The following is a 25222-nucleotide window of genomic DNA, read 5'->3' on the forward strand; positions in this document are numbered from 1 at the left end:
AATGTTCTTAAACTTTCAACAGAAGTTTCAGATTCTCCCAGTCTTCAAATGCATGGTCTTTGTTACCACTTCTACTCAACATAGTCCTTAAAACTAGCCAGAGCATTGACAAAAAAGAAATTAAAGGGATACGAAAAGGAAAAGAAGAACTCAACTATCCCTATTTGCAGATGGCATGATTCTGTACTTAGATGATCCAAAAAAAAAAACACCAGCAGAAAACTTCTGGAACTCAAATGAATTTAGCAAAGTAGCAGGATATAAAATTAACACCCATAAATCAATTGCATTCCTAAACACCAATGAAACTGAAAGAGAAATTAGAAAAACTGTCCCATTTACAATAGCCTAAAGAAAGTAAAATAAACTATTTTGAACTCAATCCAACAAAGGGATGAAAAACCTCTATAATAAAAACTACAGCACACTAAAGAAAGAAACTGAAGAAGACCTTACAAAGTGGAAAGATCTCTCATTTTTGGATAGGCAGAATTCATATTGTCAAAATGAACATGCTACCAAAAGTGCTGTGCAGATTTAATTCAATTCCCATTTAAATCCAGTGATGTTCTTCATAGAAATAGAAAAAACAGTCATGAAATTCATTTGGAAAAGTAAGAGGCCCAGAATACCCAAAGCAATCCTCAGTGAGAAAAGTGAAGCAGAAGGCATCACAATACCAGACCTTAAATTATACTAAAGAGCTATAGTAACAAAAATGGCATGGTAGTGACACCAAAGAGACCTAAAGACCAATGGTAAAGAATAGAAGACACAGAGACAAACCCACATAAATACAGTCATCTCAGACAGACAAAGGTGCCAAAAACATACAATGAAAAAAAGATAACCTCTTCAGGAAATGGTGCTGGAAACTTGGAAATCCATATGTGGCAAAATGAAATTAAACCCCTGTCTCACTCTGCACAATGCTCAATTCAAAGTGGATCAAGGACCTAAAGATTAGACCAGAGACTCTGCACCTCATAGATGAAAAAGCAGCCCCAATTTGCCATCATGTTGGCTTAGGAACTGAATTCCTCAAGGAGACTCCCAAAGTGCAAGAAGTAAAATCAAGAATCAATAAGGTGGAATTATATCAAACTAAGAAGATTCCTCACAGCAAAGGAAACAATCAAGACCACAAAGAGAGAGCTTAGAGAATGGGAGAAAATCTTTTTACCTGAACCTCAGAGAGAGCATTAGTCTCCAGCATTAATACATAAAAACTAAAAACACTTAACACTGAAAACCCCAAACAACCCAATCAATACATGGGCAAAGGAACTGGACAGAATAATAAGTACATTCAGTCAACAAATATATGAAATAATGTTCAACATCTCTAGCAACTAGAGAAACGCAAATCAAAACTACACAGAGATCCTACCTCACTCCAGTGAGAATGGCATTTATCAAGAAAACAAGCAACAGTAAATGTTGGCAAGGATGTGGGGGAAAAGATACACTCATACATGGCTAGTGAGAGTGCAAATTGGTGCAACTACTCTGCAAAGCAGTATGGAGATTCCTCAGAAAATTTGGAATGAAACCACCATTTGACCCAGCTATCCCACTCCTCGTTATATACCCAAAGGACTAAAAATCAGCACACTAAAATGACACACTCACATCAGTGTTTATAACAACTCAATTTACAATAGGTAAACTATGGTGCCCTTCAACAGGTGAATAGATAAAGAAAATGTGATACATATACACAATGGAATATTACTTGACTATAAAGATGAATGAAATTATGGCATTTGCTGGTAAGTAGATGGAACTGGAGACTATCATTATTTTGAAATAAGCCAATCCCTAAAAATCAAAGGCTGAATGTTCTCTCTGATATGAAACGCTAAAACACAGTAAGAGGCAGGGAAGAATAGAAGTTCACCAGATTAGGTAAAGGGGAATGAAAGGGGGGGATGGGAATATGAAAAACAGTAAAATGGATTGGACATAACTTGCCCATATTCATATATGAATATAAGACACATGTAACTTCACCTTATGTTGAACCACAAGAATGGGAAAACATACTCCATGTATGAATAATATATCAAAAGAAACTCTAATACATATATGTCTAAAAAAAAATTTTTTTAAAAGAACTTCTTCCTGACAGAAGCAGTTTCAGCTTAAAGGTAAAGTTGTTGATTAGATAACTGTACAAGTTTTCTTGCACCCAGAACATTCTGAGAGTAAACACTAAGACTCATTGATTTTCAAGACACTTCACAGAAGATCTACAAGCAATCAACGGACATATGAAAAAATGTTCACCGTCTCTAGTAATAAGAGAAATGCGAATCAAAACTACCCTAAGATTCCATTTTATCCCAATTAGAATGGCGATTATCAAGAATACAAGCAACAATAGGCGTTGGCAAGGATGTGGGGAAAAAGGTACACTCATACATTGCTGGTGGGGCTACAAATTAGTGCAGCCAATCTGGAAAGCAGTGTGGACATTCCTCAGAAAGCTTGTAATGGAACCACCATTTGACCCAGCTATTTCACTCCTAGGCCTATACCCAAAGGACTTAAAAGCAGAATACTACAAAGATGCAGCCACATCAATGTTCATAGCTGCTCAATTCACAATAGCCAGATTGTGGAACCAAACTAGATGCCCTTCAATTGATGAATGGATAAAGAAACTGAGGTATATTTATACAATGGAATATTACTCAGCCATAAAAATAATAAAATTATGGCCTTTGCAGGCAAATGGATGAAATTGGAGAATATCATGCTAAGTGAGATAATCCAATCTCAAAAAACCAAAGGAAGAATGATCTCACTGAAAAGCAGACGATGACACATAATGGGGGGGAGGGGGCAAGGATGGAGGAAAGAGGGACTGTATAGAGGGAAAAGAGGGGTGGGAGAGGTGGGGGGAAGGGAAAATATAACAATGAATCAAACTACATTACCCTATGTAAATTTATGATTACACAAATGGTATGCCTTTACTCCATATACAGAGAATCAACATGTATCCCATTTGTTTACAATAAAAATTAAATAAAAAAGATTTATGGTCTTGGCTTTTGAATAATTTTACATGCCTGAATCATGGTCTGTATTGTATATCTGGATAACTTCATATTCTAAATATAAAACATTTTTGAAATCAAAAAAGGATTTTTCCAATTCATTCATTCAATAATACTTTATGAGAATGTTGTTCTCATTATCATTATTATTTCCATTTTAGTAGTGGGTAAGTTAAATAATAATTCGAGGTCAGTTATATTCAGTATGTGGCAGAGTCAGTAAGCAGTCAAGCAGTCATCTCACAGTCTTCACCATTACCCTCTACAGATGCTAGTGGCTCACTGCCATAGGCAATGCTAAATCATGGAACAATGACCACTATTCAGGGCTATTATAAAGGTGACACATATTAAGTAGGCTAGATAACAACTAGGTCCTTTCCATTTCTAATTATCTAGAAAACGTGGAGACTAACTATCAGTTTGCTGTATTAAAAAGAATACACCTTGCACCCTAAAACTCTCCAAGTCAAATTTAATGGAAAAGATGAAGTATAATTACTTTTCTTTGTCACACTTAACAGAAGAGGAGAGAAGAAACACCAGCAGCTCAACTGAACCATAGTCCTTGCAACTCCCAAGAGGTGGATTTGAGTTTAAGCTGAACAGTAGAGGGGAGGAGATCAAAGAAGTTGGAATAGATCAGCCCACAGTCAGACCCTGGAAACAAGAAATCTTCTTCTCCATCCTTCCTTCTGGAGAATGTTACAGTTGGGAACCTCTGTATCCCCTCAGGGCCCTACTGGAGGAGTGTCAATGAGACCCAACAAGTCAATGACTTTGACTTGAAGACCCAAGAGAGTCATGTCTCAGAAGACTTATAATCTGGTGACTGATTCCTAACTATCTTTATGCTAAGGCCTACCTAGCTTCTTTGAAGTGAAAACCAGATTTCTCATTCTCAGGCTCTATCCTGAACAGTTCCTTCCATCCCTTCTATTCCATAGGTCAACTAAGAGTGACTCTTTCCAAATCATCCTGGACCTTTCTTCTCCACCTCACTCACAGAAGACCAGGTTTGTTTGAACTCTAAAAGGAATGCTAGCAGGTGCTAGAGCAGATGCCTGCAAACTTCCCAATTGGAAGAGTAGAGCATCTGAGCTAAATCCAGAGGTGAGGGCTTAGATATTATAGATGGCTTATAGCACCAACATCAAGCAATAGATAACAAGCATCTTCACCACATGTGTTGCTTTCCTTGACCCTCGCAAAGCCCCCATGAGACAAGTTGAATTATTATGTCACGTTATAAGATGTCATTTATCAGGTGAAGTAAATGACCAAAAGTCACACTGAAAGGCAGCAGTTAAACCAGGGCACAAACCTCAACCAGATCTTAAAGTTTCTAAGATGTGATGTACAAAAGAGATGGTATTCTCCCCACTGACCTCACTTCTCCAGGGCTCCTGCCCCAGAACACAGGATCAGGATGATGTAGCTAAGGCAGGTTATCTCAGTCTTAGGCCCTGTTTTCTGAAATCATACTCTGTATGTGGCTTGTGCTGTGTGCATGCACACTCACACAACTGCACGGTCTTAGAGAGGAGAATCATCCACTCCCACACTCAATGGCACCTGAGAATGGGCGCTTCACAAGGTGGCAGTGTCTCCTTGTTAAAATGTTGGTGAGAATCTAAAGCACTTGACGATGCCTCCTCAGCCATGTCTATTGCCTCCACAAAGATGAGGGAAAACACATAACCTCTTCTGTCCCTAAGAAATTGTCCTCAGCACCATCATACTCATGTGATTAACTTCTTAGATCACAAATACATCGCAGGAAGTGGATATTAGTGGTCAGCAGTGTGTGACAATCTGACTTCCCTCCAGTGAACTCAAAGCTCTGACATTGCCTGCAGCATTCCTGTGGATGCACCTCTCACTCCTCTCCCTGGTAGTATGAGGGTCTTTTCACTTTTTTCTCTATGGTTTCCAAAGAAATCCTTTCTGCCTGTAAGCACAATCTATTATCATCCCTTTGACTTTCCATCCCAAAGACCATCACTGTGCTCATATCTTCTAGTCCCCGTTGCTTTAGTTCCTACATTGACTATACAAACCATGTCTCCTATTCTGGCACCTCGCTTTCTTACATTCCTAGCGCTTGTTTTTTTCTTCTCACTTTGAGGTTGTCCTTACACTGGACTGTCAGTTAAAATGTTTCCAATCTTATCGATCAATTAATGTATATATTCAAATACATGTGTTTACACTGAACAAACCAAAAATGGTTAGTGGAACCTACAACACCTACTAAGTCTTAGTATTTAATGGATAGAGCATAAAGACTTTCCATTAGGTGAAAATCTTCCACAAAACAAAACTACAACTTGCATTTCAGGCTGATGTCCTCCATTCCCTGTCCTGGCCTGTTCTCTCTGCTTTGATAAAGACACACAACACATTTGTTTTTGCTGGAGTCATCCTCTACTGTCTGAATTTTTGGTACTCAAGGTTATCTCCAGGATAAGGTGTTTGGACTTCATCTATGTATTAATGTGTAGAAATGAGTGATTTTTAAAGAAATGAACACAATCATATCTGCATATTCTATTTTTCATTCCAACCAGACAGACATCTATGTAGGCAAGACCAATTCAGAAAGAAGAACAGAGATAAGAAAAGGAGTGATAGTTAGAAAGAGGTACAGGACTGAGGACGATTCATTGAATGACTAAAGAGGCTACAATATGTTTGCCAATTAATGGGAAAGTGCTGGTATTAAGGTAGATTCTGAAAATCCTGCTGTGCATTCTCCCTCATGTAACTTGATATATGGCCCCTGGATCTCTCTCCCAATGTAGCTCCCTTTTGTCCTCAGCTTACTCACAAGGAAACCCCTCTTCATCGCCTACCTCCAGTGAAACATGGGCTTAAGCAAAGCATGGTAGTGCACACCTGCCATCCCAGTGACTCTGGAGACTGAGGCAGAAGATTGCAAGTTTCAGTCTGGACTTGGCAACTGAATGAGACCCTATCTCAAAATTTTAAAATATTAAAAGGGCTGGGATTGTATCTCAGTGGGTGACTGTCTCTTGGTTCAATCTCCAGTTCTAGAAAAAAATGGACTTGATGCACTAGCACCATGGCCACACTCTGAACCAAGTCATCACCAAACATGTGAAGTCTCTATTTCAAATTTAATGTATTGATTATGATATTGCTAAAACATCAGTGTAGCACAAAAATAACATAACAAAAACTTGTGTAGAATTAATAAATAGAACATTTCATATTTACTCCAAATTTTAAAATAATTATTACAGATACATGAAAATGTCCTTGTTTTCATCCAACATCTTTCTGATTCCCACTCCAGAGATATCCACTCTTCTCTTGTTGGTAGGATACTTCCACTCAGGACTTACGGTTCTGCTACATACCAGGGATTTTTTTTGTGTGTTAAAATTTACATGTATTTTCTAATATGCCATCTATTTTCCAGCAACTGGCTTTTCCTCACCACATTATTTGTGTCTACCTATGTGAATTCATTTTAAAAGACAGTTGAAAGAAATTTATTAATAAGAAGGCACAATTTTCTTTTTCATTCCTCATTGAGTGGGTCATTTCTAACTTTCCTATGGGATAAGAGACATCCCATGCATGTCTTCCTGAGGCCATGTGCTAGGTCTTCTCTGTGGCTATTAGGAACAGGACTTGCTGGCTGGAGTATGGATTTCAACACTCCTACCCATGGGCTCATTGTTTGCCAATTCATTCTTTCTTATAGTCCTTTCACAAGTTGTTCTACTTTGGATTGATTTGCTAAATTTTTTGTTTAAAATAAATTTGTGGCCAGGTGTGGTGGTGCACGTCTCTACTCCCAGCCCCTTGGGAAGTTGAGGTAGAAGGATTGAGAGTTCAAAACCAGCCTCAAGATCTAAGCAAGGCCCTAAGCAACTCAGTGAGACCCTGTGTATATGTAATATATGTATATGTACATATACATATATACATATAATATATTTAATATGTATATTATATATCATATATATGACAGGGGATGTGGCTCAGTGGTGAAGTTCCTCTGGGTTTGATCACCAGTATCAAAAAAAAAAAAAAAAAAAAGAAAGAAAGAAAAAATAATAGAAAAGAAAGAAACCTGTGGTATTGGAATTTCATTGAATTAAGACATTAATTGGAAAAGAACTGATATTTCCATAGTGAGACTTACTATGAACATTTTCTATACCCCACCTTCCTTTATTTGTTTTTTCTTTTTGGTCTTTCATTAAAGTTTATCAAATTTTACTGATATTGGAAAAATGTTTTGGACCTCTTTAGTCAGAATTATTTCTAGAATACTCAACACTTTTGTAACTATTTTTAATGAGGAGTTTTTTTGAAATTATATTTTCTAATTTATTTAAACCGAGCATCATTTTTCTACATAATGGCTTATAGCTGACAACTTGTTGAAATCTCTTTGTTCATCCAGAGATTCCATGGATTTATTTGTGAATGATCACATTTTCTATGAATAATGTAGTTTACAATCATTACTTAGTAAATTCTTTTTAGTGCTCTTCCCGCAAATAGGCTGACACTTGAAGCATTTTATACAGACTACTGATCTCCATGTTTTATTTGGATCTGTGGCCACATCTACTCTACCAAATGACACAAACACCACAAGCCCCAGACCTGAGGACTTCCATAATTCCTAATCACAAACCCCAAGGGGCCACCACAGCATTGACTATGGCTTATGTTTCTTTTTCTTTTTTCCTCTCATATTAGGTATACCCATCCCTTTCTCTTAACTTTGGCTATGTTTTTGGTGGGGGCTTTATGTTTACATTTTTCTAAACGTTCTACATAGTTTATTGAAAATGAGTCCTGTCAAACTCAGGTTGTTGGGCCAGGTTCTTAGAGTCCAACCACTGAAATCTTACATTTCTGTATCATTTGAGAAAAAAAAAAAGTCTCTGAGCCCCCATGTTTACAAAACACTTTGAAATCTGAGGGGTAGGGATTCTAGATGGAGATGAGAAAAGACATCTACAAAGACAAACCCAAACTGCTTTAGATGTAGATATGAGAATGCATATGGTGATTAGATATGACAGAGATAATTAGACCTCCATCCACCACACCTAGCATATAGTTCACATATTACTATAGGAAACAATGAGAGTCAGTGATTGCATTAATTATAAATTTACTTAGTTTTTGAATGGAAATCTCTTCAGAAAAATTAGTGAATTATTTATAAAAACTAAGATTATGGCAACTAATTGATCATGAAATGTAAACAGGCTTTAAGAGTATAAGATATTATGTCTCTTCTAAGTAACAGTCCAAGTGGGTATTCTTGCTGATGCGTGTCTCCCTGGAAGTGGAGAATGAGGGATACAGGCTTGTCCCCCCATGTGACTCCATTGGGCATCCTCACACTTGCATACATTTGGCACAGAGAGAATGGAGGAAGCACAGTACTGGGTCACATGAGGGGATTGACCAGAATTTGGTCATGACCAGATCTCAACACAAGGGAGCCTGGGAAATACAGTATAGTTAAGTGTCCAAGAAGAGAATAGCATGGATGTGGATTAACAACAAGTAGTCTGTCATAGTCTGTCTTCAATGCAAGATGGGTCAAAGAGGACCTGTGGTGGAGCAGTGAAGGGAGAATTACATTATTTCAGGTAGAAGAGTAAGATGATGTGAGCCAAAGCACTGAGACCTGAAGTAGAAAGACTGACTTATATAAAAATTATTTTAAAATAAGAATCAAAATAACACAGGCACCAGTGAGCACTAAATTGGGATGTTGTGATTGTGAGCATCCTACATGTAGGGAATGCAAATAACTTGGATTTCACTCAGGCATTATTGAGCACAAACTTATTGGTGTGTGCATTATCAATCAGAGAAGTTAAAAATATACAATGTATCATGTTTTTCTTCCTCAAATCCTGCAGTGTTCTAAGGCTAGATATATGCTGTTGGGGGTTTGGACAGATAGGTTAGTCAGATCACTGGAGAACAGAAAAATGGGATGAAGATGTCAGGCCTGCCAAACAGATCTGAGAGGTTATTGGGCAGTAGTTATAGTCACTGTGAAGTTGCATGAGTCACCATAAGAAATACCTAAGAACAGAAAGAAGACTGAAGAGGAAAGCATGGTGATTTGTATATTTGAGGTCTTGTGAGATATAAAACCTCTTAAAGGAGGTGGTAAAGTCTACTTTCAAAACAGAAAACTCCCCAGTAGCTGAGGATGCTGAGGCAGGAGGCTTGTGTGTCCAAAGTCAGTCTCAGCAAAAGCGAGGTGCTAAACAACTCAGTGAGACCCTGTCTCTAAATAAAATGCAAAATAGGCCTGGGGATGTGGCTCAGTGGTTGACTGCTCCTGAGTTCAATTCCCTGAGTTCAATTTTCCCTGTACACAAAAGCAAAAACAACAACAACAACAACAACAACAACCAAACCAAACAAACAAACAAACAAACAAACAAAACCCAAGGAACCTAAACACGGTGACCCTTGTGATTTACATCCCAATGCCTGTGTACACACTCATTACCTTCTGGGCTGTGGGATAACTCTTTTTGGTCAATTGAACAATTCCTCATTTCCAGGTCAGTCCTACTAACAATACTCGGCCCTGGAGAACTTAGTCAAAAATTCTAAAATGCTGTCTGTTTCTTATCATGTATAATAAAATTAAAGTGTGATGCTGGCTTCTCCATTAAATTATCAGGTCCTTGAGAGCAGGGATGATGCCTTAAACACTGAATGTCTGAATGAATAAAGTGTATTTGTCATATATTTATGATTTTTCCAAAAGATCTAAGAAAGACTCTAGACCATTGAATATGAGATTTAATTTTGAACTGATTGAATCCAAGGTGTTTATTGTGTGCTGATAGGGGAGCTTGAGCACTTATGATTCATAAATTTCTCACTTCTCAGACATTAGTATCTGAAGTGAATGTCAATTGGTGCCAGAGACCAACAGGAATGTTTCTCCAAAGTTCAAGTATCTCTGGAATTTATAAAGGCCAGTCATAGAGAAAGCTGACCACTGGGTCAGAAGTGTTGCATAGGGAAGATCATAATGCACAGTAATGACAACAATAATTCTTGATTCTTCTACCTTTCACCTTGAAGAAGCTATAAGGGAAGAAAACCAGTCTTCTACTATGGAGTTCATCCTCTTGGGAGTCATGGTTCAGCACAAGCAGGAGTATTTCTTCTTCATACTCTTCCTGTTCATTTACCCCATCACTGTGGTGGGAAACTTACTTACCATCCTTGTCTTTCTCTCTGAAAGTTGCCTCTGTGGAGAAAAAAAAACCCATGTATTTCCTCCGTTCCAACCTCTCCCTTGTTGACATCTCCTCTGTAACCATCCCTAAGATGCTGGCCAACAATCTTCTGGGCAGCAAAGCCATATTTTTGTGGGATGCCTGACACAGATGTATTTCATGATAGCCTTGGCCAACACAGACAGCTACATGCTCGTGACTGTAAGCTACTCTCTTCATTATACAAACATCATGAACCTGAAGTCTTGCATCCTGCTGTTGGTTGCATCCTGTGTAGTTGAAAACAACAATGCCCTTCCTCACACTCTGCTCACAGCTAGTCTGTTATTCTGTGGCAGTAAGGAAGTAGCCAGCTTCTACTGTGATACTTCCCCTTTGCTCAAGCTCTCCTCTTCTAACACTTGAATGTGAAGATGATGTACCTAAGGTTGGCATTTTCTCTTTGCAAAACTGCATTATTGTCACCTATGTTCATGCCTTTTCCAAGGTCCTCAGCATTCCATCCACTAAAGGTGGATGCAAAGACTTCTCCACTCATTTGTCTCACCTCACAGTTGTTTCTTTGTATTATGGGGCAGTCAAGGGCTTATGTATTTCTGACCTCTGACCAGTTACACCCTAAAGGATGCTGTGATTGCTGTGATGTACATGACAGTGACTCCAGTGATAAATCATTTCATCTATAGTCTGAGAAACCAAGACATGAAGGCTGCTCTGAAGAGCCTCTTTCACAGTAGAAGCTCTTCATAAGCAACATGAGGTCATACACTGGGTACCATGCTCACCACTGGGAGGAACTTGGAACTCCAGCTCCAATGTCTTCTTCTATAATAAAGTTCTGCCTTTGAACTTTGTGGCCTTAAATTTCTGGTCTCAGAAGTCTTGTAACATTTGATAAAACAATTTATGGATATTATCTTTTGACCACAATTCTGTTCCTGTTGGCAGAGTAGCAGCACAAGCCTTTGGGTTCATGTCTCAGCTGTGTGATTGGTTAGCAGAGTAAAGTTAGAGAAATTGAGCCTTGACTTTTATATATACACATTGGAGTTCTAATATCTGTCTTGCTGGTGCCACAGGGTGTGATCACAGCAGCACATGCCATGAAGACTTCAAGTCATTATTTGCATGTTAATTTTTATTTCGTCAATATGCTTAGTACTGCACCTAGGTTGGTGCCATCACTGGTTGGTTACAGTCATGGAGTGAGCTGGCTGGTGAACCAGGCCACCTACCTCCAGGCAGCTATCCCGCCCAGCCATCAGGCCAAGGTCAGACATCATGACTGAGCGACCCCGCCTGACTGCTGCACCTAGCTTGGTGCCATCACTGGTTGGTCAGAGTCATGGAGCAATCTGGTGAGCAAGTCAGGCCGATTGCGTGGCGGAGATAGTAGGTGGGCACCCAACCCACCTGCCTTGCAGGGCTGGGTGGCGGGTACCCAACCCACCCAACCACCAGGCCAAAGACAGACGCCATCACTGAACAACCCCACGTGACCACCACATGGAAGTTTGTTGCCATCATGGAGTTAGCCAGAGACTTCTTTATAGGCTGGTGCAGGCTTTCTGAATTACTCCTGAGGGCATGGCCTTCATCATTGGAAGGACAATTCCCTACCTGAGACACCTACAGGAGGCTAGAGGACCTTTGATAAGAACCAGGAGCCAAGAAGAGGAGGTATTGAGAGACTCAGGACCAACTCAGAGCCACTGGGGAATAAAACCCATCTGAAGGCCACCAACCTAGAAGGCCAGCTTCCTAGAGGAGCACTGCATTATCAAGTTCCTCCAAGACTTCAGGCTATTGAAAGCTAAGAGGTGAGTTATTGGAAACCTACAGAGATATTATTAGTTAATAGAAGAAATCTGCAATATCCCAGAGTTTCACTATTAGAGGGGTAGATACCTGAACAATATAAGAAAACAAGGGAAGAAAATGTCTCAAACAAACCTAGATGGTATGGCAATATTCCAATAACAGCATGGCAGAAGAAGTGACAGAAAAGGAGTTCAGAATATACATAATTAAAATGATCAGGGAAGCAAACAAAGAGATGAAAGAGCAAATGCAGGTATTAAACGATGAGATGAAAGGGCATATGCAGGCATTGAAAGATCGCACCAATTGACAATTAAAAGAGCAAATACAGGAAGAAGAATATCATTTCAATAAAGAGTTGGAGATATTGAAAAAAAGCCAAACAGAAATCCTTGAAATGAAGGAAACAATAAACCAAATTAAAAACTACATATAAAGTATAACCAAAAGGACAGAACACCTGGAAGACAGAACCTCAGCTATCGAAGACAAAATATTGAATCTTGAAAACAAAGTTGACCAAAAAGAGAAGATGGTAAGAAATCACATGAACAGAATTTCCAAGAATTATGGCATATCATGAAAAGGCCAAATTTAAGAATCATCAGGATTGAGGAAGACTTAGAGAAACAAACCATAGGAATTAACAATCTATTCAATGAAATAATATCAGAAACTTTCCCAAAACAGGAGAATGAAATGGAAAATCAAGTACAAATTACATTCAGGGGAAACCAATAGAGATATCAGAAGATTTTTCAATACAGACCCTAAAAGCTACAAGGGCCTGGAACAACATTTTTCAAGCTCTGAAAGAAAATGGATGCCAACCAAGAATCTTATACCCAGCAAAACTTACCTTCAGATTTGACGATGAAATAAAATCCTTCTATGATAAACAAAAGCTAAAGGAATTTACAAAAAGAAAGCCAGGATTAGAGAACATTCTCAGCAAAATATTCCATGAAGAAGAGATGAAAAACAACGATGTACATCAGCAAAGGGAGGAACTACCCTAAAGGAACATCCAAATAAAGGAGGAATCAAGTCGTGTCAAAAAAAAAATGAGCCAAATGATTGGGAATACAAATCATATCTCAATAATCATCCTGAACGTTAATGGCCTGAACTCATCAATCAAAAGACATAGAAGGCAGATTGGATTAAAAAGAAAGATCCAACAATTTGTTGCCTGCAAGAGACTCATCTCACAGTCTAAGGTGATACCCACATACTAAAGGTGAAAGGGTGGGGAAAAATATACCATGCACATGGACAAAGCAAAAAAGCCAGAGTATCCATCCTTGTATCATATTATGTGGACTTCCAACCAAAATTAGTCAGAAGGGATAAAAAAGGACATTTCATACTGCTTAAGGGAAGCATAAATCAACAAGACATAACAATCATAAATGTCTATATCCCAAACAGTGGTTCATCCATATACATCAAACAAATCCTTCTCAATGCCAGAAATCAAATAAACCATAACACAAAAATACTAGGTGATTTTAACACACCTGTCTCATCACTGGACAGATCCTACAACCAAAAATTGAACAAAGAAACCATAGATCTCAAAAACGCAATCAATAATTCAGACTTAATGGACATTTGCAGAATATACCATCCAACCAAGAGCAAATACACTTTCTTCTCAGCAGCACATGGATCCTTCTCTAAAATAGACCATGTTTCATACGACAAAGCTACTGTTAGCAAATACAAGAAGATAGAGATAATACCTTGTATTCTATCAGATCATAATGGATTGAAATTACAAAGAAGTGACAGTGAAAAACAGAAACTACTCCAACACCTGGAGATTAACTAATACGCTATTGTACGATGAATGGATAACAGAAGATATCAGGAAGGAAATTAAAAAATTCTTACAGGTAAATGAGAACAAAGAAACAACATATAAAAATGTCTGGGACACTATGAAAGCATTTCTTAGAGGAAAATTTATTTCATGGAGTGCTTTCAATAAAAGAAGAAAAAATCAACAAATAAATGACCCAACACTATGGCTCAAAGCCCTAGAAAAGGAAGAACAGAGCAACATCAAAAGTAGTAGAAGACAGGAAATAGTTAAACTCAAAGCTGAAATCAAAAAAATTGAAACAAAAGAAACAATCAAAAAAATTGACAAAATAAAGAGTTGGTTCTTTGAAAAAATAAACAAAATTGATAGACCCTTAGCCACACTAACAAAGAGAAGATGAGAGAAAACCCAAATTAGTAAAATTTGGAGTGAACAAGGAAATATCACAACAGACAGGATTGAAAGACAAAACATAATTTAGAAGCTATTTTGAAAATCTATACTCCAACAAAATAGAAAATCTCAAAGACATCAAGACGTTTCTAGAGACATGTGAATTACCTAAAGTGAACTAGGAGGACATACACAATTTAAATAGATCAGCTTCAAGTAATGAAATAGAAGAAATCAACAAAAGCCTACCAACAAAGAAAAGTCTGGGACCAGATGTGTTCTCAGCCGAGTTCTACAAAACCTTCAAAGAAGAGCCCATTCCAATACTTTTCCAAGTATTCCATGAAATAGAAGAGGAGGGAACCCTCCCAAACTCATTCTATGAAGCCATTATCACCCTGATACCTAAACCAGACAGAGACATATCAAGAAAAGAAAATTTCAAACCAATATACTTAATGAACATTGGGGCAAAAATTCTTGACAAAATTTTAGCAAATTGCATACAAAAGTATATTAAAAAGATAGTGCACCACGATCAAGTGGGTTTTATCCCAGGGATGCAAGGTTGGTTCAACATCCGGAAATCAATAAATGTCATTCACCATATCAATAGACTTAAAGTCAAGAATCACATGATTATTTTGATATAAGCAGAAAAAAACATTTGATAAAATACAGCATCCCTTCATGCTCAAAACACTAGAAAAAATAGGGATATTGGGAACATTCCTTAATATTGTAAAGGCCATCTATGCTAAGCCCATGGCAAAGATCAGTCTAAACGGTGAAAAACTGAAAGCATTCCCCCTAAAAAACTGGAACAAGGCAGGGATGTGCCCTCTTTCACCACTTCTATTCAACATTGTCCTCAAAATTCTAGCTAGAGCAATTAGACAGAACAAGGAAATTAAAGGGATATGAATAGGAAAAGAAGAACTCAAATTCTCCCTATTTGCTGATGACATGATTATATATTTAGAGGAACCAAAAATTCCACCAGAAAACTTTTAGAACTCATAAGTGAATTCAGTAAAATAGCAGGATATAAGATTAATGCTCATAAATCCAATGCATTTTTATACATAAGTGATGACTCTTCAGAAAGAGAAGTTAGGAAAACTATCTCATTCACAATAGCTTTGAAAAAAATAAAATACTTGGGAATCAGTCTGACAAAAGAGGTGAAAGACCTCTACGATGAGAACTACAGAATACTAAAGAAAGAAATTAAAGAAAACCTTAGAAGATGGAATAATCTCCCGTGTTCTTGGATAGACAGAACTAATATTATCAAAATGGCCATACTACCAAAAGTGCTATACAGATTCAATGCAATTCCATTTAAAATCCCAATGATGTACCTTACAGAAATAGAGCAAGCAATTATGAAATTCATCTGGAAGAATAGGAAACCCAGAATAGCTAAAGCAATCCTCAGTAAAAAGAGCGAAGCAGGGGGTATCACAATACCAGATCTTCAACTCTATTACAAATCAATAGTAACAAAAACGGCATACAGACAGGTAGATCAATGGTACAGAATAGAGGACATGGACACAAACCCAAATAAATACAATTTTCTCATACTAGACAAAGGGGCCAAAAATATGCAATGGAGAAAAGATAGCCTCTTCAACTAATGGTGCTGGGAAAACTGGAAAACCATATGCAACAGAATGTAATTAAAACCCTATCTCTCACCCTGCAAAAAACTCAACTCAAAATGTATCAAGGAACTCAGAATCAGACCAGAGACCCTGCATCTTATAGAAGAAAAAGTAGGTACAAAACTTCAACTTGTTGGCTTAGGATCAGACTTCCTTAACAGGACTCCCATAGCACAAGAAATAAAAGCAAGAATCAATAACTGGAACATATTCAAATGAAATAGTTTTCTCTCAGCAAAGGAAGCTATCAGCAATGTGAAGAGAGAGACTACAGAGTGGGAGAAAATCTTTGCCATGCATACTTCAGATAGAGCACTAATTTCCAGAATCTATAAAGAACTCAAAAAACTCTACAGGAAGTATACAAATAACCCAATCAACAAATGGGCTAAGGATATGAACAGACGCTTCACAGAAGAAGATCTACAAGCAATCAACAAACATATTAAAAAATGTTCAACATCTTTAGTAATAAGAGAAATGCAAATCAAAACTACCCTAAGATTGCATCTCACCCCAATTAGAATGGCGATTATCAGGAATACAAGCAACAATAGTGTTGGGGAAAAAAGTACACTCATACATTGCTGGTAGGGCTGCAAATTAGTGCAGCCATTCTGGAAAGCTGTGTGGAGATTCCTTAGAAAACTTGAAATGGACCCACCATTTGACCCAGCTATCCCACTCCTCAGCCTTTACCCAAAGGAGTTAAAATCAGCATACTACAGAGAACAGCCATGACAAAGTTCATAGCTTCTTAATTCACAATAGCCAGATTGTGGAACTAAACTAGATGCCCTTCAATTGATGAATGGATGAAGAAACTGTTATATATACATATATATATATATATATATATATATATATACACACACACACACACACACACACACACACACACGCACGCACACACACACACACACACAATGGAATATTACTCAACCATAAGAAATAATAAAATTATGGAATTTGCAGACAAATGGATGCAGTTGGAGAAACGATCTCACTGATAAGCAGATGATGACACATATACGGGATAGGAAGGGGGTAAGAATGGAGGAAGGAGGGACTGTATAGAGGGATAAGACTGGTGGGAGCTGTGGGGGGAAAATAACAGAATGAATCAAAAACTATTACCCTAGGTAAATGTATGATTACACAAATGGTATGCCTCTACTTCATGTACATACAGAGAAACAAGATGTATCCCATTTTTTTACAATAAAAATGAATTTAAAAAATGTGCTTAGTAATATCATTAGTGTTTTGGGGCTCAACTTAAGAACAGACCAATCACCACTGAGAAGTCCAAATCTGAGAGTCTTTATTAAGCCGGCTGGCTGATTGTCTCATACAATGCCCCAAAAATGGCTATTGGGAGAACGGCCCCAACCACAGGGTTGTAGGGGTTTTTATACCAAAAATCACATTAATTATAATTGCCTGTTGCTATGATTCGAAATTAAACATTAACATCATGAGATCATCGACAGAGAAGGAAGTGGGTCAGAATGACCCTTACCTAGGTACAAACCAAAGAATTGTTACTAACATCCACTCAATCACTGTTCACAAGGTACATTGTTTAGAAGCAATAGGAATCAAAGGAGAGCAATTCTTTACTACATAGGGAGTTCCCATTGTATATTATTCAACATGTCACACCAAGTAACTGATGATGGGCACAGAGGTGGGGAGTTCCCATGGGAGAAGCTTATTTCCTACAGAACATGGAGTCTCAGAACAAAATGGAGTCTGTTTAGTCATTTCCCTTAGAATCTGGCCTATAACATTCTCATGGAGTCAGATCTGTCAGCCCATCACATTAGGTGTAAACCTGCCTACTAAGTTTGCAAGCCCTGAAGGGCAAGAGCTATGTTTATACATGCCTGTGTTTTCACAATCTTGATCATATAAATTGCACTCAGTAAACACTGGCAGAGTTGGGATGGATGAATGATAAGATTGTCATGTATAGTCTGATAATGATTAGAAATAACTGGACTGGATGTGATTTATCCATCCTTTAAAACTTTCAGGAATTTGGGAATATATATTTGTGTTTCCTTCATATTTGATTAAAATAGACTGTCTCTAAAGATCATAAGGTTCTTCCTAAAATTTTACTAAAATGACAGTAATTAGCAGGTCTCTTACAGCTTGAAGTAATAATTATTCTTATTTAATTAACATAGTGCTTGTTTAATAAAGTGCAGGCATAATTCATTGTAACAGGAAATGAAGGTACACTGATCTAAATTTGGTACCATTATAATAAGTGAAAACAAAAAGAAATAAGGAAACCATGGGGCATAGTGCAAAACCCTGAGGCTCAGCAGGAAAGCCTTTCACACCAGGCCTCATGGAACCAGAGAGGGGAGATGGAGATGGAGAGAGATAGAGGAGAGATGTACCAAGTCAGAAGCTCTGCAGGAGTTGTGAATTTACTGAAAGAGAAGCTGACACCAGTCTTGAAAATCAGGATCAGTTCCTCATTACCCTGTTGTTGAGGATCACACACCCAAGAATCACAGAGGCATGTGCAGAACAGAACGTTTACTTAAAGGATAGAACAGAAACAGACTTCCCAGTAGGGAGAAGGGAACCCAGAGATTCTATCTTGCCCTTTTATACATTTCAGCTTTCCTTTCTTCTCATATCCCTTCCCCCTCTTATTTTGCCTACAGGACCAAAATGCAGGAAAGGAGCCACCTAGGGGACACTCTGGGAGGAGCAATTCCCTGGAGGAATAGGTAACCGTGGTAACAGATTGCTAGGAGAAGGAAGTACTCTGGAGGTATTAGCATTTTATTTCCTTTTGAATTAGCCTTCATCATCCCAAGCTGCTCGTCTATCATCTACAGGCTCTTCTACAAATAAAAATTAACATGTATTAAAAGTTTCATTTAACACATCAATGAAGAAACTTCCAAGGTGTTATAATCCAAAGAACAGATACACTTATTAATAGAAATATTTAAATAAACGTATAAACAAATGAAACCGTGTAACAGTGAGGGAGAGCTATTTGTCCTGCTACATAATTCACTTGCATATGAATAAATTACAACTATTTTGCTTTGTTATCAGTTATCCAAAACTTAAAAAATAATATGGAAAGCAGTATGGAGATTCCTCAGAAAACTTAGAATAGAACCACCATTTGACCCCATGATCCCACTTCTCAGTTTATACCCAAAGGACGTAAAATCAACATACTACAGTGAAATAGCCACATCAATGTTTGTAGCAACTCAATTCACAATAGCTAAACTATGAAACCAACCTAGATGCCCTTCATTAGATGAATGGATAAAGAAAATGTGATATATATACACAACTGAATATTACTCAGCCTTAAAGAAGAATAAAATTATGGCATTTGCCAGTAAATGGATGGAGTTAGAGAATATCATGCTAAGTGTAATAAGCCAAACTTAAGAAAACAAAGGCTGAATGTTTCTCTGATATGTGGAAGCTAATTCACAATATGGAGGGGGTAGGGGCTAGGGAAGAATAAAGTTACTTTATATTAGGAGGAGGGGAATGAAGGAAGGAAAGGGGTATGGGGGAAGGAATGATAGTAGAGTGAAACAGGTCTTATTATCTCATGTATGTGAGATATGCCATGACCAATGTGATCCTGCAATATGTATAATCAGAAAAATGAGAGATTACACTATTTATGTATGATCTATCAAAATGTATAAATGCATTCTACTGTCATGTACAACAGTTTAGAACAAATAAAATTTTAAAAAATTTTTAAAAAGTTCCCATATAATCAGAATCAGATAACCCTCAAAGGTGTGCTGTGAACAATGCAGTTTCCAATGAAGAACAAATTTTTCCTTGCATGTGGCTTGAGACAAACATTCTCCATCTGTTAAAAAGACATCATTAGCTGGTTTTTCTTTTTTTACTTCCTGTAGCTGAATATATTCCTTGCTGATACAACTGATTTGGCTATGTTCATTTTTTTAAAAAACTTTACACAGAATTAAAAAATCCAAAAGACCTCAACAAACTGAAGGAATACTCTCAACATAAATGACAGAAGATAATTCCCTTAATATTGGAGATCAAACCAGTAAGAAGATGACTAACAACCCAATAGAAAGTGATGAAGAGCATTATCAATTCCACAGGAAAAGAAATGCAAATACCCTTTAAACATAGAGAAGATGTCAACATCCCCCTAAGTTTTGAAAAATGTACATTAAAACTACAGTGGGATACCATATTTCACTTATCAGACAAGAATTTTAAAGTTCATTGAGAATAAAATAATTAGGAATTTCACACATTGTTTAGAGGGATAAATCAATACAGCTAGTTTGAAGGACAAGTTGGATAAAACAGGAAAATAATCAAAGGACACATGTCCTCTGTCACTGTAGTACCACTTGTAGGCATTTATCTTATGGATATACTTGCCTATATGAACAAAGACATTATGCAGGGGAATGTTCTTTGTAGTACTGCTTGCCATTACAAAAGACTAGATGAAACTGGTTCAATAACCTCCTATTCATCCATGCAACTGTTGAACATAATGGGCCAACTGGGCACAGTGTTTCATGCCTGTAATCCCAGTGACTCAGTGTGAGGCAGAAAATCACAAGTTCAAGGATAGCATGGGCAACTTAGCAAGACCCTGTCTCTAAATTTTAAGACATGTAAAAAAGGCAGGGAGGTCAGGAATATAGTTCAGTAGGAAGGGTGCCCCAGGGTTTAATCTCCAGTGTGGAAAAAAGAAAAGGAAAAGAAAAAAAAAAAGTCATTTGGAAAAACAGTATTAAATAGGAGGCTTTACAATCAGTATTTACTTCAGCACCACTAATGTTCCCATGTTCATTAAACAGTCAGATATTTTTAGGTTATGAGCGTAAATCAGTTTCCCATATGCCTCTTTTATATTTGATGAATAGAATTCTGTAGTAGACACATCCTGAGATCCTGCTTCAATGACCCTTTAACTGCTCCATCAGCCCCAGATTATTTATAACAGCCACATGTCCCTACAGGCTGAGTACAGTTAAACTTCTTGGGTCAAATTCCTGCCTATGGGATTCTGGAATAGAACCAGTTGCTGGTCCTGAATGTACTCTTCAAAGTGGGAGGTGTGGACTTGTCTGTTTCAAAGAGACTTCTTACCAGAGACACTGAGTAACTTGGACTGTCTTTTTGGCCAATCAGAAGAGAGAAACCATACTGTAACTTGAATAGAATTTTTAATATAAAGAAGAATTAACAAGGGATTAGAGTAGCAAGGTGTTTTAGTTTTTTTTTTTTGTTTGTTTGTTTCTTTGTTTTTTTTTGTTTTTTTTTTTTTTTTTTTCCTGCTGTGACTAAAAGATGCAACAAGAAAAATTTTAGGGGAGGAAAAGTTTTTTTGAGGACTCAGGGTTTCAACAGTCTCAGTCTATAGACAGTTTCATTCCTCAGGGCCCGAGGTGAGATAGGAAATCAAGGCAGAAGAGCATGAAAGAGGGAAGCATCTCACATGACTATCAGGAAACAGAGAGATTCCACTAGTTAGATACAAAATATATACCCTAAGTCACGCCCCCAATGCCCACCTCCTCAAGTCACACCCTGCCTACCTTCAGTTACAATTCAGTTAATCCCATTGGGGGATTAATTCCCTGATTGATTCTCCCCTAAACTTCCTTATGTTGTCTCACACTTGAGCTTTTGGGGAGATGCCTCACATCGAAACCATAACACAAGGAGTTGGTTACTAATAAGTGAAGAGAATGTCAAAGAATAGAGGAATAGCAGGAATAAGGAATAGTCACTACCTGTAGGGCTGTGATACAGTACCCACAGAAGAGCTGCCCCCAACCCAAGACTAAGACCCAGCCCTGATGGGTCTCAGTCCACTGGATGGGGAAATCATTGTGCAACACGCCAGTGGAACTATCTGGAATACACCCTCTATCCATAGGTACAGGTCTCACTGGAGGCATGCCACTATAAGACCACCTGGGCACTGAGAGGGTGGGGGCATGGAAGGGCTGTTGGCAGGAGAAACCATTGGCCTTTTGGTGCTGCTAGCTTCTGAGTGCAGCAGGCACTGCATGCAGGAGAAGCTGAGCACACTGTCAGAACCTGGTGCAAGAGAAGGTGCCCAAGAGGCAGGAGCCAGACCTCGAGATGCAGCATAGGAGCCTGCCAAGGGAGCATAAAGAACTTGCCAAGCAAGCTCAAAAGAACCAGAGAAGCAAATCTTTCCCTCCTGCAGGGCCTCTCTTGCACCCTCTACTGGTGAAGTTTAACATCCTGCTGCCTGGCTAAGGGAACCCATTGAAAGGGCCCACATCCATTTTCACAGTCTAGGCAGTGTTGGGAAACTTTAGGGAAGAGGATAAAGCAAAACAAAATCCATCAGGAATCTATAAAGAAAAGGCCAGCAACTGCATAGAAAGAAAAGAAAGAGAGATGCACAGAGAAAAACTGAAAGTAGAGGCAGGAGATAAGAAAGAGGGGCTGGGATGTGGTTCAGTTGGTAGAGCACTTGCCTAGTACTACAAAAATAAACAAAAAGACACATAGACCAGCAAGAGAGAAGACAGCTTGTGCTGTCCTTTGTGTGTTCTTTGACTATAAAATAGACACTCCTATAGCTTTTTGATAAATGCCCCCTTTTTGTATTAAACTGGTTTGATCTAATTTCAAGCCCTGCAACAAAACCATCCCACTCAGTACTGGCTGGTAATAACAAAGTTCTTGAGTTAAAATCTTAGATAATAATTTTATCTTGAAATAAGTTATTGCTGTTCATATCTGCTAGAGTTTTGACCTTTCCAGGTTTTGCAAATTCTTTTCCTTTGTGTAAAATACTACAATTGAAAAAGTCAAAACTATTTTTCCATCATATTACACTATTATGCAAGTAGTACAGGTGGGTTTCACATGGACCCCTGCTGTCCATTTTCCTTAGATTGTTTCCTCAGATTCCTTATTAGCAATAAGTTCTTATAAAACCTAGCAATCAGTATTTTAGAACAAGGTCATAAAGACTCCTTTGATAATCTTATTTTTTTCTAATTTAATGTCTTGCATGGGTGCTCAGTAAAATTCCATCAATCCAATCATTGGATCAAGTTTTCTAGACCATTTTTCTTATAAAGCACATCTCAAACTACTCCTTTCAACTTCATGTTTTATGTATACTTTTCTATTCTGTTCTACGGATTCCCTTTCATTTTTCTGTAAGATCCTATATCATGCTGGTGCAGATATTTTTTCTGCATTTATGATGATGGTGACAAGGGTCCCCTTTGGTGGGATAATGGGCATCTCTCTACCCCCAATGCCTTTGCAGAAGACTGCAGCAGACTCCCCCATGTGCTTGTTTAAAATAAAGATTCCTGAGTCCCACCCAGACCAGGTAAATTATAAACTCTAGAGTAGTGCCTTAAATCTGCATTTTATATAATATCCATGTGTATTTTTATACACTCTACAGTTCATCTGCTAGAGAAGAAGGCTTCCCTGCATGGTGCTTATGCAGGGGATATATCAGTTCTGACAATGGCTCACCATTGTGTCTGGTCTAAAACTAAAGACAATCTTCTACAAATTTCTCTGGACCCTGACTCACAGGTGACATCATCTCTATCTGGAGAAATGGAGACTGAAAGTCCCCTTCTCTGAATCATTGCTCTTAGGTGCTATCACTCTCTAATATTTTCTCTCTGTTACTTAACTCTGGTTAACAGTGCCTATCGAGGTCCACCTTTAAATTATTGATGGGAGATGCAGAACTGTAACAATGACTCACCAAATTCACATTCTAAATTTAGTGAACAACTAGACTCTCTGGAACCAGTGACAGAGCCCCAGCAGATGTTCAGAGAGGCACCACTGCATCAGAATCAGCAATAAGACCAACACTCCAACCTCATTCCTCAGGCAATACAAGAGGAGGACTGGCTGCACGAAGAAGTTGCACCTGGCTTGGGTGATGGTTAGTTTTATGTGTCAACTTAACTGAGCCCAAAGTGCTGGGCAAGCATTATTTCTGGGTGTGTCTATGAGAGTGCTCCTAGAAGAGGCTAGCATTTGAATCAGTAAACTGAGTAATAATCACCCTCACTTCTGTCATGGTGAATGCTTCTCAGAGTACTCAGACTAACCTGTGCCTTTTCCAGGGGCAGTCCTGAAATGAGTGGTCTCTTTTTCCTCTCTCCTCTCTAGTCTAGAAGTCCAGAAGAGTGAGAGGGTGTTAGGAGGGCAGACTAGTCACTTGGCAAAGAAAAATTGTACCAGAGTTAAACAGGCAAGGAAGAATTTATTCAAAACTTTGGAGATAGGGGTGAGAGATTGAACCCAACCTTGAACATGACAGAGACAAGTGAGGATTTAAAAATCAATATTCAGGGTAATTTTCTAAGATGGAAATTTACTAAGAGAAACGTGGTTAGGTATCAGGAGTGAAGGAGGAGAACCTGGTTTGATATCCAGGAATTCTCAAACTGGTTTAGCAGAAGTCTTAGCTAAAACTGGGCTTAAAGGTAAGACAGAGCCAAAAAGAAGACTCAGAGGAACCTGAGTAAACTTCAGTCAACAAGAGAGTCCCAAAGCAAAAGACTGGTCCTACAAGACCAGCTTACCCCAACGTATTGTGGGGACAGCTCTGAATCAAATATGATACTTAAAACAAGACTTTATCCATTCATCTATTGAGGGACATGTAAATTGGTTCAACAGTTTAGCAATTGTGAATTGAGCTGCTATAAACATTGATGTGACTGTGTCACTATAATATGCTGATTTTAAGTCCTTTTTGTATAGACAGAGGAGTGGGATAGCTGGTATATATTTGCAATGGAATATTATACAGTTTTAGAGAAACTAAAATTATGGTATTTGCAGATAAATGGATGGAGTTGGGGAATATCATGCTAAGGCAAATAAGCCAATCCCAAAACACCAAAGGCCAAATGTTTTCCCTGATATGTGGACGCTGATTCATAATGGGGTGGTGGGGCAAGGGAACAATGCAGAAACTTTTGATTGGGTAGATAAGAGTGAGGGGAGGGGAAGGATATGGGGATAGAAAAGATGAAGGAATGAGATGGACATTATTACCCTATGTACATGTAAAATTACATGAATGATGTGACTCTGCATCATGTATAACCAGAAAAATGAAAAGTT

General features: G+C 38.1%; 1 long non-coding RNA gene and 2 pseudogenes across 3 annotated transcripts in view; 2 read left to right on the forward strand and 1 right to left on the reverse strand.

Moving 5' to 3' along the window:
• The window catches only part of LOC306656245, a 528984-nt gene that overhangs the window by 194942 nt on the left and 308820 nt on the right, over window positions 1-25222 (forward strand). The gene's annotated exons all lie outside the window — the stretch shown is intronic.
• The window catches only part of LOC306656224 (polyunsaturated fatty acid lipoxygenase ALOX12-like), a 421309-nt pseudogene that overhangs the window by 174997 nt on the left and 221090 nt on the right, over window positions 1-25222 (reverse strand). The gene's annotated exons all lie outside the window — the stretch shown is intronic.
• On the forward strand, window positions 10142-11092 carry LOC306657690 (olfactory receptor 1A1-like; annotated as a pseudogene). Its single transcript has one exon. The product of its transcript is annotated as an olfactory receptor 1A1-like (transcript).

Source organism: Sciurus vulgaris, assembly GCF_902686455.1.
Source record: "Sciurus vulgaris genome assembly, chromosome: 3".
Lineage (NCBI taxonomy): Eukaryota > Metazoa > Chordata > Mammalia > Rodentia > Sciuridae > Sciurus > Sciurus vulgaris.